Raw genomic sequence first — 14467 nt, 5'->3', positions numbered from 1 at the left:
CCTGAATGGTCCCCAGGACAATATGCAACTGAAAACTCACACCCCAGAAGTGACTCGAACCCATACTCCCAGAAGCAACGCAACTGGTATGTACAAGACGCCTTAATCCACTTGACCATCACGACCGGACAAAATGAGGTGATAGCCGAGGCTATTTGAACCACCCCACCGCCGGCACTCGGATAGTAATCTTGGGCATAGCATTTTAATCGGTCGTGATGGTCAAGTGGATTAAGGCGTCTTGTACATACCAGTTGCGTTGCTTCTGGGAGTATGGGTTCGAGTCACTTCTGGGGTGTGAGTTTTCAGTTGCATATTGTCCTGGGGACCATTCAGGCTTGTTCGCATTTGTGTTCCTCACGTGTGCCCCAAAGAATGAGGTGATTTGGTAAAATGCTATGCCCAAGATTACTATCCGAGTGCCGGCGGTGGGGTGGTTCAAATAGCCTCGGCTATCACCTCATTTTGTCTGGTCGTGATGGTCAAGTGGATTAAGGCGTCTTGTACATACCAGTTGCGTTGCTTCTGGGAGTATGGGTTCGAGTCACTTCTGGGGTGTGAGTTTTCAGTTGCATATTGTCCTGGGGACCATTCAGGCATGTTCGCATTTGTGTTCCTCACGTGTGCCCCAAAGAATGAGGTGATTTGGTAAAATGCTATGCCCAAGATTACTATCCGAGTGCCGGCGGTGGGGTGGTTCAAATAGCCTCGGCTATCACCTCATTTTGTCCGGTCGTGATGGTCAAGTGGATTAAGGCGTCTTGTACATACCAGTTGCGTTGCTTCTGGGAGTATGGGTTCGAGTCACTTCTGGGGTGTGAGTTTTCAGTTGCATATTGTCCTGGGGACCATTAGGCTTGTTCGCATTTGTGTTCCTCACGTGTGCCCCAAAGAATGAGGTGATTTGGTAAAATGCTATGCCCAAGATTACTATCCGAGTGCCGGCGGTGGGGTGGTTCAAATAGCCTCGGCTATCACCTCATTTTGTCCGGTCGTGATGGTCAAGTGGATTAAGGCGTCTTGTACATACCAGTTGCGTTGCTTCTGGGAGTATGGGTTCGAGTCACTTCTGGGGTGTGAGTTTTCAGTTGCATATTGTCCTGGGGACCATTCAGGCTTGTTCGCATTTGTGTTCCTCACGTGTGCCCCAAAGAATGAGGTGATTTGGTAAAATGCTATGCCCAAGATTACTATCCGAGTGCCGGCGGTGGGGTGGTTCAAATAGCCTCGGCTATCACCTCATTTTGTCCGGTCGTGATGGTCAAGTGGATTAAGGCGTCTTGTACATACCAGTTGCGTTGCTTCTGGGAGTATGGGTTCGAGTCACTTCTGGGGTGTGAGTTTTCAGTTGCATATTGTCCTGGGGACCATTCAGGCTTGTTCGCATTTGTGTTCCTCACGTGTGCCCCAAAGAATGAGGTGATTTGGTAAAATGCTATGCCCAAGATTACTATCCGAGTGCCGGCGGTGGGGTGGTTCAAATAGCCTCGGCTATCACCTCATTTTGTCCGGTCGTGATGGTCAAGTGGATTAAGGCGTCTTGTACATACCAGTTGCGTTGCTTCTGGGAGTATGGGTTCGAGTCACTTCTGGGGTGTGAGTTTTCAGTTGCATATTGTCCTGGGGACCATTCAGGCTTGTTCGCATTTGTGTTCCTCACGTGTGCCCCAAAGAATGAGGTGATTTGGTAAAATGCTATGCCTAAGATTACTATCCGAGTGCCGGCGGTGGGGTGGTTCAAATAGCCTCGGCTATCACCTCATTTTGTCCGGTCGTGATGGTCAAGTGGATTAAGGCGTCTTGTACATACCAGTTGCGTTGCTTCTGGGAGTATGGGTTCGAGTCACTTCTGGGGTGTGAGTTTTCAGTTGCATATTGTCCTGGGGACCATTCAGGCTTGTTCGCATTTGTGTTCCTCACGTGTGCCCCAAAGAATGAGGTGATTTGGTAAAATGCTATGCCCAAGATTACTATCCGAGTGCCGGCGGTGGGGTGGTTCAAATAGCCTCGGCTATCACCTCATTTTGTCCGGTCGTGATGGTCAAGTGGATTAAGGCGTCTTGTACATACCAGTTGCGTTGCTTCTGGGAGTATGGGTTCGAGTCACTTCTGGGGTGTGAGTTTTCAGTTGCATATTGTCCTGGGGACCATTCAGGCTTGTTCGCATTTGTGTTCCTCACGTGTGCCCCAAAGAATGAGGTGATTTGGTAAAATGCTATGCCCAAGATTACTATCCGAGTGCCGGCGGTGGGGTGGTTCAAATAGCCTCGGCTATCACCTCATTTTGTCCGGTCGTGATGGTCAAGTGGATTAAGGCGTCTTGTACATACCAGTTGCGTTGCTTCTGGGAGTATGGGTTCGAGTCACTTCTGGGGTGTGAGTTTTCAGTTGCATATTGTCCTGGGGACCATTCAGGCTTGTTCGCATATATATATATATATATATATATATATATATATATATATATATATATATATATATATATATATATATATATATATATATATATATATATATATATATATATTTATAACAGCACCCCACGCCGGGGATTTTTTATTTGCTGTGCCCAATGCAGCCCTGGGAACTCGCCTCAGTCATGACGCTCTCCGCATTGGTGTTGCCCTTCGTCTTGCCGCCCCCATCCTCACCGAACATAGGTGCATCTGCAGAACTGCGATTTCAGACCAATATGGTCGTCATGGTCTGGTATGTCGTAAATCCCAGGGTAAAATTGCAAGACATGAAGAAGTCAACGACATCATCAAGAGGAGCCTTGCCACAGCCCGCTGCCCGGCACAAAGAGAACCACACTTATCCAGACCTAACGACCCTCAGAAGCGCCCTGATGGGGTCACCTTGCTACCTTGGAAGGATGGTAAGCAAGTGGTATGGGACTACACGTGCGCTGCCACACTGGCCAGTACCTACCTCCACTACAGCACACGTGAAAGCGGTGGTGCTGCTTCTTTCAGGGAATCGCAGAAAATTATTAAATACAGAGGTCTAGCACACTGCTACAGCTTTGTTCCGATCGGCTCGGAGACCCTCGGTTCGTGGGGAAAATGTGCATTGAAGTTCCTGAAGGAATTGGGGGACAAATTGATCAGCGCTACAAAAGACCAGAGAGCAAAAAGTTTCTTGTTCCAGCGCCTCAGTGTTGCGATTCAGAGGGGAAATGCCTGTTGCGTCTTGGGCACTAGTCCAACTTCAGAGGAATTCGAAGAAGTGTTTGACTTGCAACAATGATCGAACCCGTCTGTGACATTCATCAATGTTTCCCATTGTTGTGTTTTTCAAGAGATCCATAACCTTTAAGCACCTTTTTGCATTATTTTTTTGTATCAACCCATGTATATCTTGTAACCATCAAATGCATAATAAAGCAGAAAAAATATTTAAGGAAGGGGGTGGTAGGAGAAAAGCACACAGAAACTGTATTGGAGGGGATCTAAACATTCCCTCTAATGCGTTATGCGTGGTTTCCTCCGAGGCTATGGGTCCCCCTTCTTCCAGCTAGAGGTGGTACTCCCTTCCTAATTACCTATATATATATATATATATATATATATATATATATATATATATATATATATATATATATATATATATATATATATATATATATATATATATATATATATATATATATATATATATATATATATATATGTCGTACCTAGTAGCCAGAACGCACTTCTCAGCCTACTATGCAAGGCCCAATTTGCCTAATAAACCAAGTTTTCATGAATTAATTGTTTTTCGACTACCTAACCTAACCTAACTTTTTCGGCTACCTAACCTAACCTAACCTATAAAGATAGGTTAGGTTAGGTTAGGTAGGGTTGGTTAGGTTCGGTCATATATCTACGTTAATTTTAACTCCAATAAAAAAAAATTGACCTCATACATAATGAAATGTGTAGCTTTATCATTTCATAAGAAAAAAATTAGAGAAAATATATTAATTAAGGAAAACTTGGCTTATTAGGCAAATCGGGCCTTGCATAGCAGGCCGAGTACGACGTTCTGGCTACTAGGTACATTATATATATATGACAATGTCAGACCATGGAGGAAAATGAAACAGGAATTTCCTTAAGTACTTTCGTATATTAAATACATCTTCAGAAGGAATGATTTTACAGATCGTGTGATGGGTATAAATAGGCAGGAGAGAGTGGTGAAGTGAGGTGAGGTACAATACTTGGACAACGCAGACGGCCCATTGGCCCATCAGATGCACCCAATTGGCCCATCCGATGTAGCCCAATGGCCCATCTGATACAGCAGACATACAAGCATAATACATAGGTAATTATAATAATAATAATAATAATAATAATTTTTATTTAGGCAAAGGTACATACATAAAGAGATTTTACAAAGTTTGTTGGCTTTATAGATAGAGCTAGTACATACAATGCCTAAAGCCACTATTACGCAAAGCGTTTCGGGCAGGAAAAAACACTACTGACTAAAGCTTAAAACTAATGGGTAAAAAGAAAAAAATGCGTTGAGTACAAATAAAAATAGAGGTAAAAGAGGGGGGAACTTTGTTGAAAAAACAGCACAAATACAATTACAAATTATTACAGAAAATTACATTAAAACAGCGTTGATTTGAAAAACAAAACAAAAACAAAAAACACATGGGTTGACAATAGAGGGGTAAGGTAGGTTACAGGGAATTTATTAGGTATAACATAAAGAGGTAAATATATACAATGAATTAGTGAGACAAATGTTTTTCAATGATCCTACTTAAATCGCCCTTTAGCTGATCTATTAGAAATGGATCTAAGTTATATAGACGGATACAAGACACTCTGTACATTGACAACATCGCACACTAATATTTTTACCACTTCGGACACCAGCTTTCGACGTTTCGCATATGTGTACGTGTTCCATATTAAAACAATATAATGCTATTAACAATTAAAATCTTCTATTTAACAGGCATATAGTTATTAAATGAAGTTTAATAACTATATGCCTACATCACTAATAATAATTACATCACTACATTACTACATCACTAGTAATACATCACTATATTACATCACTAATAATAACTATTATTAGTGATGTAATAGACATAATCCGGAGTGGTAAGGACGCCGCCCGCCAGCGTAAACACAACACACCCCGAATGCCCACAAACACGATACAACGCACAAAACACAACACTTCTGTCAGTTTTTGGATAAACTCCTTTTATATTTATTATGTGAAAGTTATACTTGTATAAAATGATAACTATTATAGGTAAGCGCCTAATATTTAATATTAATCAATAAAAAAGAAGTCAGAAGCCACACGCCTGTCTGTACATGTCTTTTGTGTAAAAGTATTTTGGGCGCTCATGTACTTGTGCGCTAGCTGGCGTTCACAACTGTTCTCGCCTACAAGCATTAGAATTAAACAAACGAATTTATTTTTTCATTTATATACAAGAAGAGAAGGCTACCCATGAGTCTGTAATATTCATCTGATCACTGGTCTCCCATGTGGTCCTCATTGCTTTATCTTACTATTATTGAATGTCAATAACCGTATTATGCAATTTCAATTTCTTCTATTTCTTTCTTTATTATGCACCCCATACCCATCCCGTGGGCGGTGGTGTAAAGGATTACAGAGGCACATAATCGGTTCAGGAACTGAACCCTCTAGTTCGTTTAGCTAAGCAAATAACAATGTTTGACGCTAGTTACAAAATTATTAATGTTGTATACACATGTACACACACTCATACATATATATATATATATATATAATATATATATATATATATATATATATATATATATATATATATATATATATATATATATATATATATGTCGTACCTAGTAGCCAGAACGCACTTCTCAGCCTACTATTCAAGGCCCGATTTGCCTAATAAGCCAAGTTTTAATGAATTAATTGTTTTTCGACAACCTAACCTACCTAACCAAACCTAACCTACCTTTTTCGGCTACCTAACCTAACCTAACCTATAAAGATAGGTTAGGTTAGGTTAGGTAGGGTTGGTTAGGTTCGGTCATATATCTACGTTAATTTTAACTCCAATAAAATAAAATTAACATCATACATAATGAAATGGGTAGCTTTATCATTTCATAAGAAAAAAATTAGAGAAAATATATTAATTCAGGAAAACTCTGCTTATTAGGCAAATCGGGCCTTGCATAGTAGGCTCAGAAGTGCGTTCTGGCTACTAGGTACGACATATATATATATATATATATATATATATATATGTCGTACCTAATAGCCAGAACGCACTACTCAGCCTACTATTCAAGGCCCGATTTGCCTAATAAGCCAAGTTTTCATGAATTAATGTTTTTTCGTCTACCTAACCTACCTAACCTAACCTAACCTAGCTTTTTTTGGCTACCTAACCTAACCTTACCTATAAATATAGGTTAGGTTAGGTTAGGTAGGGTTGGTTAGGTTCGGTCATATATCTACGTTAATTTTAACTCCAATAAAAAAAAATTGACCTCATACATAGAGAAAAGGGTTGCTTTATCATTTCATAAGAAAAAAATTATAGTAAATATATTAATTCAGGAAAACTTGGCTTATTAGGCAAATCAGGCCTTGAATAGTAGGCTGAGAAGTGAGTTCTGGCTACTAGGTACGACATATATATATATATATATATATATATATATATATATATATGTCGTACCTAGTAGCCAGAACGCACTTCTCAGCCTACTATGCAAGGCCTGATTTGCCTAATAAGCCAAGTTTTCATGAATTAATATATTTTCTCTAATTTTTTTCTTATGAAATGATAAAGCTACCCATTTCATTATGTATGAGGTAAAAAAAATTTTATTGTAGTTAAAATTAACGTAGATATATGACCGAACCTAACCAACCCTACCTAACCTAACCTAACCTATCTTTATAGGTTAGGTTAGGTTTGGATGCCGAAAAAGTTAGGTTAGGTTAGGTTAGGTAGGTTAGGTAGTCGAAAAACAATTAATTCATGAAAACTTGGCTTATGAGGCAAATCGGGCCTTGCATAGTAGGCTGAGGAGTGCGTTCTGGCTACTAGGTACGACATATATATATATATATATATATATATATATATATATATATATATATATATATATATATATATATATGTTCACAACTTGGCTTATTAGGCAAATCGGGCCTTGCATAGTAGGCTGAGAAGTGCGTTCTGGCTACTAGGTACGACATATATATATATATATATATATATATATATATATATATATATATATATATATATATATATATATATATATATATATATATATATATATATATATATATATATGTCGTACCTAGTAGCCAGAACGCACTTCTCAGCCTACTATGCAAGGCCCGATTTGCCTAATAAGCCAAGTTTTCATGAATTAATGTTTTTTTCGACTACCTAACCTACCTAACCTAACTTTTTCGGCTACCTAACCTAACCTAACCTATAAAGATAGGTTAGGTTAGGTTAGGTAGGGTTGGTTAGGTTCGGTCATATATCTAAATTAATTTTTATTTTATTTTATTTTATTTATGCATATACAAGAATGTACATAAGGAATGTGAGGATACAAATATGGTAATTACAGTCTTGTAAAGCCACTAGCACGCGCAGCGTTTCGGGCAGGTCCTTAATCTAAGAAAATTTTAAGGAGGTAAATACTTGCAAAATTATAGACAAAAAATGATAACAGATTACATGAAATGAAAAAAAAGATGAGAGAAAATTGTAGGTACAGTATATTAAAGCACATAGGTAGCTAAGATTGATTGCAATGACAGCTTGAATGGTAGTTGACAAAAAAAATTGGTAGGCATAATACAGCAGAAACAATATAAGATTGGTTGCAATGACAGCTTGAATGGTAGTTGACAAAAATTGGTAGTCACAATACAGCATATGGCTAGCACATAAAAGAAGACAGCAATGAACACAATGATAAGGTTGTTTGAAATTACATAAAAATTAGGAGATTGGGTAACACTAGGTACAGAGCAAATTTAAAGCTCAGTGTAGGAAACTAAGAAGATGAAGTTAGGTACTTTTTGGTTTTGCTTTTAAATAAGGCAAAAGTTTTACAGTTTTTCAATTCACTAGGGAGTGAGTTCCATAAACTAGGTCCCTTAATTTGCATAGAGTGTTTACACAGATTACATACCGTTGGAGTGCCACAGGGCAGCATCTTAGGACCTCTTCTATTTCTTATATATATAAACGATCTGCCTAATGTCTCTAATATTCTCAAACCTATATTGTTTGCTGACGATACTACCCTTATCTACTCAAACCTCAACCCACATACACTAAATAATGTTGTGAATAATGAATTAAAAAAAGTCCACTTATGGATGTCAACGAACAAACTAACATTAAACATCGAAAAGACTTACTACATCTTATTTGGAAGCAAATCATCAAATGCAATTCAGCTACAGATAGACAACATTAACATCAGTAATAAAAATGATGGCAAGTTTCTTGGCCTATTCCTAGACAAGAGACTCAACTTCAGGACCCACATTCAACACATAACTAAGAAAGTCTCTAAGACAGTTGGTATACTCTCCAAAATCAGATATTATGTTCCTAACTCTGCTCTCCTCTCACTATATTATGCACTAATCTACCCCTATCTTAATTATGGTATCTGTGCATGGGGGTCTACCACTGCAAACCACCTTAAGCCCATCATCACACAGCAAAAATCTGCTATCAGAATAATAACTAACTCTGCTTTCAGACAACACTCAGCTCCCTTGTTTAAATCTCTAAACTTGCTAAATATTAACTCCCTCCACACATTCTCTTGTGTCAACTACATTTACAAAACCCTGTTCTTAAATGCAAACCATGCTCTGAAACTCTCCCTGGACAGATGTAATAGGACCCATTATCACCACACCAGAAATAAATATCTCTTTGATATCCCCAGGGTCAAACTTAATCTGTGTAAACACTCTATGCAAATTAAGGGACCTAGTCTATGGAACTCACTCCCTAGTGAATTGAAAAACTGTAAAACTTTTGCCTTATTTAAAAGCAAAACCAAAAAGTACCTAACTTCATCTATTTAGTTTCCTACACTGAGCTTTAAATTTGCTCTGTACCTAGTGGTACCCAATCTCCTAATTTTTATGTAATATCAAACAACCTTATCATTGTGTTCATTGCTGTCTTCTTTTATGTGCTAGCCATATGCTGTATTGTGACTACCAATTTTTGTCAACTACCATTCAAGCTGTCATTGCAATCAATCTTATATTGTTTCTGCTGTATTGTGCCTACCAATTTGTTGTCAACTACCATTTTAAGCTGTCATTGCAATCAATCATAGCTACCTATGTGCTTTAATATACTGTACCTATAATTTTCTCTCATCTTTTTTTTTTTTCATTCCATGTAATCTGTTATCATTTTTTTGTCTATAAATTTTGCAAGTATTTACCTCCTTAAAATTTTCTTAGATTAAGGACCTGCCCGAAACGCTGCGCGTGCTAGTGGCTTTACAAGACTGTAATTACCATAATTGTATCCTCACATTCCTTATGTACATTCTTGTATATGCATAAATAAGTAAATAAATAAGATTAAGTTTGACCCTGGGGATATCAAAGAGATATTTATTTCTGGTGTGGTGATAATGGGTCCTATTACATCTGTCCAGGGAGAGTTTCAGAGCATGGTTTGCATTTAAGAACAGGGTTTTGTAAATGTAGTTGACACAAGAGAATGTGTGGAGGGAGTTAATATTTAGCAAGTTTAGGGATTTAAACAAGGGAGCTGAGTGTTGTCTGAAAGCTGAGTTAGTTATCATTCTGATAGCAGATTTTTGCTGTGTGATGATGGGTTTAAGGTGGTTTGCAGTGGTAGACCCCCATGCACAGATACCATAATTAAGATAGGGGTAAATTAGTGCATAATATAGTGAGAGGAGAGCAGAGTTAGGAACATAATATCTGATTTTGGAGAGTATACCAACTGTCTTAGAGACTTTCTTAGTTATGTGTTGAATGTGGGTGCTGAAGTTGAGTCTCTTGTCTAGGAATAGGCCAAGAAACTTGCCATCATCTTTATTACTGATGTTAATGTTGTCTATCTGTAGCTGAATTGCATTTGATGATTTGCTTCCAAATAAGATGTAGTAAGTCTTTTCGATGTTTAATGTTAGTTTGTTCGTTGACATCCATAAGTGGACTTTTTTTAATTCATTATTCACAACATTATTTAGTGTATGTGGGTTGAGGTTTGAATAGATAAGAGTAGTATCGTCAGCAAACAGTATAGGTTTGAGAATATTAGAGACATTAGGCAGATCGTTTATATATATAAGAAATAGAAGAGGTCCTAAGATGCTGCCCTGTGGCACTCCAACGGTAATTGGTAGAGTGGACGAAGTTGTATCATTGATGGTTACATAATGGTGTCTGTCACTAAGATAGGATCGGATGTAGTCAAGGGCAAGGCCTCGGATTCCATAATGCTGGAGTTTAAGTAAGAGGTAGTTGTGATTAACAGTATCAAAGGCTTTTCTTAGGTCAATGAAGAGTCCAATCGGAAACTCATTTTTGTCAAGGGCTGAGTAGATAACGTCAAGGAGACTAATGATTGCATCGTTGGTGCTCTTTTGGGACCGGAAGCCAAACTGGCAGGGGCTGAGTATGTCGAATTTTACGAGGTAGGAATAGAGCTGTTTGTAAATAATTTTTTCAAATATTTTTGATAGAATGGGTAGATTTGATATTGGTCTATAATTGTTTATGTCCGCCGGATTGCCTCCTTTATGGACTGGCGTTACTCTTGCTTTTTTGAGGATATCAGGGAAGGTGTGACACTCTATAGATTTGTTGAACAGTAGTGCTATGGGTGGGGCAAGGGCATGGGAGGCTCTCTTGTACACAATGGACGGAATTTCACTGGTGTTCCCTGTCTTGGTTTTTAGAGAGTGTGTGATGGACACAACATCTGCCGGGCTGATTGGTGAAAGGAGTAGAGAGTTTGGATAGCTGCCTGAGAGATATGTGTTAATATGTGTCTGAGTCTGTGGGATTTTACTGGCAATATTAGCACCAACCGATGAAAAGAAACTATTAAATTCATTTGCCATTTCTAAATCAGTTGACGGTATATCCCCATCCTTGTAGAGTTTTATTTGGTTATGTGAGTGTTGCTTAGTTCCTAGGATACTAGAGATAGTTTTCCAAGTGTTTTTCATGTTGCCTTTTGCTTCATTGAATCTATTCACATAATATGCAAGTTTTGCCTTTCTTATGATACTGGTAAGCATTGATGAGTACCTTTTAGCTACTTCCTTAGAAACTAGGCCAATCCTAACTTTCTTCTCATATTCATGTTTCTTGTTGATTGAGTTGAGAATGCCACTTGTGAGCCATGGATTGTTTAATCTTTTGTCAGTTACTTGCTTTGTAAGAAGGGGACAATGAAGGTTGTAGAGGCTTAGAGTTTTGGAGAGGAAGAGGTTAGCTAATGAATTTATATCATGGGTATTATTGAATTCAGAATCCCAGTTAATATTGTGAAGTGCATCTATAAGATTGCCTAAAGCTGATTCACTGTGTAGCCTAAATGAAAGTTTCTTGCTTTTTGGTGGTGTTATGTCCATGTTCGCTATGAGAAAGGTAGGATAGTGGTCAGTTGTTCTGTCGTAGATTATACCAGATACAAGGGGAGCTGTTATGTTTGTCCATATGTGGTTCAAGGTAGTGGCTGATGTTTGAGTGACTCGGGTAGGTTTGGTGATAGTGGGGATTAGCATACAGGAGTTCATGCTGTTAAGGAAATAGTCAACTTGAGAGCAATTTTGTTGACCCAGGTCAATATTAAAGTCTCCTCCCAGAATGATGTGGTTTTTGTTGAGGTTGTTGTTTATAATAAGATTCCTTAGGTTGTCTGAGAAAGAAGCTATGTTAGTATTAGGAAATCTATAGATGGCTCCAATAGTCAAAGAGGATTTAAGGGATTTAATTGTAAACTGAGCAAAAGTATATTCACAGTAGTCATCTCTGTCACTAATAACACTGTTGCAGATAAATGTATCTCGGTAATATATAGCTGTGCCACCACCTTTTTTATTAGGCCTACAGTTATGAATGGCTTTATAACCAGCTAAGTTGTAGAGTTGGGTATAGTCTTTATTTAGCCAAGTTTCTGTTAAAATAATGAACGATAGGTTAGTACCTAGTGCTGTGAGTAGTGCATTTAATTCGTCAAAATGTTTACCAAGTGATCTAACATTTTGGTTATAAACTGATAGATAGGTGCTATTTTGGAGTTTGTTTTTAGCCTGGTGTGCTGTGAAATACTTGCAATAATGATGATCAATGTGCTGGTTGGTATAGATATGAGACAGAAGATTTTGATCAGGATCAATATCAGTGTGCATAGAGATGCAGAGGGATCACGATACAAGATACACGATAAAGCAAAACACAAGAATAAGAGCAGATACAATAAAATAGTAACAATTTAGAAGTAAAATAAAGATCCAATAGATAGCCAGGGAGGACACAGAAGTTACATAAAATAAAACACAAAAAATCAGTAGAGACTGACAATATAAATGTAAAATAAAAAATAATAAGAAAAATAATAATCATAAAAAAAATGATCTTGAAGATAATTAGCTTAGTAATGGTTAATTAACAGTGTAATAAAAAGCCCTAGGTTTAGTGACAAGGGGATTAACTAAGAACAAATAATTAAGAGTATAAAACAGGCCAAGATGACAAAAAATAAAGTAAAAATTAAAATAAAAATAAAAATAAACACCTTTGGAAAGGAAAGGCAGAGCTTAAGTACACTTTGGTTGTATGTGAGACTACAAATTATGTTCTGGTTATTCAGCTGATATCCCACAGTCATCCAGGAAAGAAGTGAGGTGTGCTTCAGTGGTTATGACATAAGTTTTTCCAGAGTCAGTCTTCCTAGCTATTATTTTACCATCGCTCACAAAACAATGTTTAATAGCAGTGGATCTATTGCGAATTCCACGTAGTTTAAATAAGAGATTTTGTCTGAATCTGGTAAGACATTCGTTCACATAAACCTTGGATTTCATAGCGACTGCAGCAGTGATAAGGTCTGACTTGCGGGAGCAGCTATCTAACTTCACGCGTATCCTTCTGTTGTTTGCACCAGATGATTTGGTACCCACTCTATAAGCTGACTTAATGTCTCTTGCTTCGATTGAATAATTCAACTTAGCACGCAATTCCTGGATCACGATGGCAGTACAGTCTTCTCTGTCAGTTTCATGGGGAAAATCCTGTGATGAGATGATGACAGAATCAAGGAGCTTAAGTTGGTCTGATTCGTCTTGGGTTGCAGTGTGTTGCTGTTGTAGGGAGTTAAAGTGGTTCTCTAACTTTTGTAACATCTCTTCTTGCTTCTTAGAGGTTTCTGCTGGTTTAAAGTTAGTAACCAAGATCCGAAGAGAGCTTAATTCATGTTCGAGGTGGCCGACTCTGGCAGACAGATCTTGGTTAGCCTTGTGCATTGCCAAAGCATCACTCTGAAGCTTCATTATCAGGTCCGACTGCTCTCGGATTATAGACTTTTGGTCATCATGTATTTGAGTCAATAATCTGAGCCATGGATTATCAGCGGGACGCTTAAAGTCAGTACATGGGGAGGCAGCTCGTTTAAGTTGCTCCATATGGTTACATAACTGTTGTAAGGCTCGAGTCAGTGACGACGCTTCAATCAGCTGGGAAGGTTTGTTATTGTTGACGCAGGGAGGGTCGGTACTCCCCCCGGTAGCCCCTAAGGGGGAGACAGCCGCGTTATTCCTGTTGCTAGCTTGGCTGGTTGGGTTCATCCTGATAGGTGTGCTATCATTCTTTACGGCCTTGCCGAGCTTAGAATTGTTTAGCATGGTAGCAGCAGAGATGTATGCAGCAGATGGGGTAGACTTGTTGATATGGCAGCAGCAAACGTCAGGTTAGCTTCCTCCAGGGAGCAACACTAATGAGGTCGAGATGAGGTAGTAGGTTAGGTTTTGTCGAATATTTCGGTCACATTTAGGTCACTGGGTACTTAGCTGCCTTCTGGGGTTGTTACATCATGTTAGGGATGTTGTGGGCTCAAGGAGCAGCTGATAAAGTTGGAGGGGGAGCAGGGTCGTCAGGAGCGGATGAGCGTTCGAGCGTAAGAGATCTCCAATTTTAACTAAAAATTTTTAACTCCAATAAAAAAAAATTGACCACATACATAATGAAATGGGTAACTTTATCATTTCATAAGAAAAAAATTTGAGAAAATATATTAATTCAGGAAAACTTTGCTTATTAGGCAAATCGGGCCTTGCATAGTAGGCTGAGAAGTGCGTTCTGGCTACTAGGTACGACATATATATATATATATATATATATATATATGTCGTACCTAGTAGCCAGAACTCACTTCTCAGCCTACTAT

General features: G+C 38.3%; 1 pseudogene; it reads right to left on the bottom strand.

Moving 5' to 3' along the window:
- The window catches only part of LOC138372138 (voltage-dependent T-type calcium channel subunit alpha-1G-like), a 68268-nt pseudogene extending 65610 nt beyond the window's left edge, over positions 1 to 2658 (bottom strand).
- Positions 2659 to 14467: the final 11809 nt, after the last annotated feature.

This window comes from Procambarus clarkii, chromosome 38 (genome assembly GCF_040958095.1).
Source record: "Procambarus clarkii isolate CNS0578487 chromosome 38, FALCON_Pclarkii_2.0, whole genome shotgun sequence".
Lineage (NCBI taxonomy): Eukaryota > Metazoa > Arthropoda > Malacostraca > Decapoda > Cambaridae > Procambarus > Procambarus clarkii.
Note: the sequence above shows the minus strand (reverse complement) of the source record. Positions and strands in the feature narration are given on the sequence as shown.